Source organism: Aplysia californica, unplaced genomic scaffold (assembly GCF_000002075.1).
Source record: "Aplysia californica isolate F4 #8 unplaced genomic scaffold, AplCal3.0 scaffold01842, whole genome shotgun sequence".
Classification (NCBI taxonomy): Eukaryota; Metazoa; Mollusca; class Gastropoda; order Aplysiida; family Aplysiidae; genus Aplysia; species Aplysia californica.
In genome coordinates, this window is record NW_004799112.1 from 15,818 (window position 1) to 17,539 (window position 1,722).

A 1,722-nucleotide genomic window follows, 5' to 3' on the forward strand; every position below is an offset into this window, starting at 1 on the left:
ACTACGTTGGAGGAGATGAGAAGTGGCCATCTGTAAAGGAGATTGTCTCATACAGGATAGCCATTAGAGCTCTGGTGTGGTTTGCTCCTTCTTTCCTATCAAACATCTATCGTCCTTATCTCCCCTTCTTCTTTTTTTATGTTTGTTACTCTCTTGTAACACCTCTAATCTTCTGGCGCTCATATGACCTTATGCAGTTGCGAGTGCCGTAAAACTTCTACTATAACTAAAACTAACTAACTAACTAAGAGCAGGTTAGACTATAGCTCTGTCTACCGAACAAGGCACACTGTCACTATACACTTTAAAAAAAAACCCACACACATTGGAGGAAATGAGAAGTGGCAATTTGTAAAAGAGATTGTCTGATACAGGATTGCCGTTAGAGCAGGTTCGACTGTAGCTCTGGTTCGACTGTAGCTCTGTCTCCCAAACAAGGCACACTGTCACTATAAACTTTAAAAAACCCACACACATTGGAGGAAATGAGAAGTGGCAATTTGTAAAGGAGATTGTCTTATACAGGATAGCCGTTGGAGCAGGTTGGCCTGCATTTATAGCAGTCTCCCGATAGATTAGGAACAAGGCACACAAGTTATCCGCCTCCTAACGTCGTACCACTTTCCGAGGCGCCCACGGCACAGCGCCAAGTTCTCCGTAACCATGGCAACTCACTCGACATGGATCTCCCCTCCCCCCCCTTCCCCCACACACCTTCTGCTCCTTCCCCCGGTCAATGAAAACCCGTCGAGCCGTCGATAAATCGATAAGCCAGAAGAGATGAATGATTGATCAAAGTTTGACCACAGTTGTGATAAGAAATGGGTTTGTCGTTCCGTTTCGTTTTGGGTTTTTTGTTGTTGCTTTTTTTTCCCATTTCCACCCCCCACCCCCCTCCCCTCCTTTCCCCCAGGAAGGTTGGAAACGCCAGGCACACAGCACAGGATATATGTCACATACGACGTCCCTCGCACAATTCCAAGCCGCAACTCCAGGCCCGCCCTGATGGTATTACAACTTCCGGTGCTGAGCAGTCTTTTTTTTTTTTTTAAATCAAACGCAAAATTTTTATAACAAACAAACAAACGCACAAACACAAACCGTATAATGCTCTGTGACTGATTTGATTGGAGCCCCGGGACAGCACCACCTTGCAACATGGACAAGTGGAACAACTCCAGAGATCGCGAGAAGAAGGGAGAGTTTTGCTTATCTTTTTTTTTTCGTTTTAAATTTAAATGTAGTTTTTGAACCTCTATCGATAAAATTTAGATCCATGTTCAGGAATCGAGCTTCGACCCTACCTGCCGTGGACTGATAGGAATACATTATCCCTCTAGAAAGACACAGATCCTGGATACAAAATCAAAACCACCTGTGAATCAAATCTGGGTCTCTTGCGTCCGACTAAGAAACGCCAAGTCGCTACTCCAGTTTAAAAAGTCCGTTCATGTGACTCGTAGATACGAACGGCGCATTAAAGCCGTCATCCGAGCAATATATACAAAATTTCCTACCAAATGAAAAAGTTTAGTGTGTCCCGCGCGCTCATATGACCTTATGCAGTTGCGACCGCCGTAAAACACTTACCAACCCCCCCTACTCCCCCCAAAAAGAAAACAATTAAAACATTTTAAAAAAACATGAATTCAATTTCCTTGTTGGAAAGCCCATTTTATTGTCTTTCTGTGGGGATGTTGAATCCCCCGTCAACTTGGGATG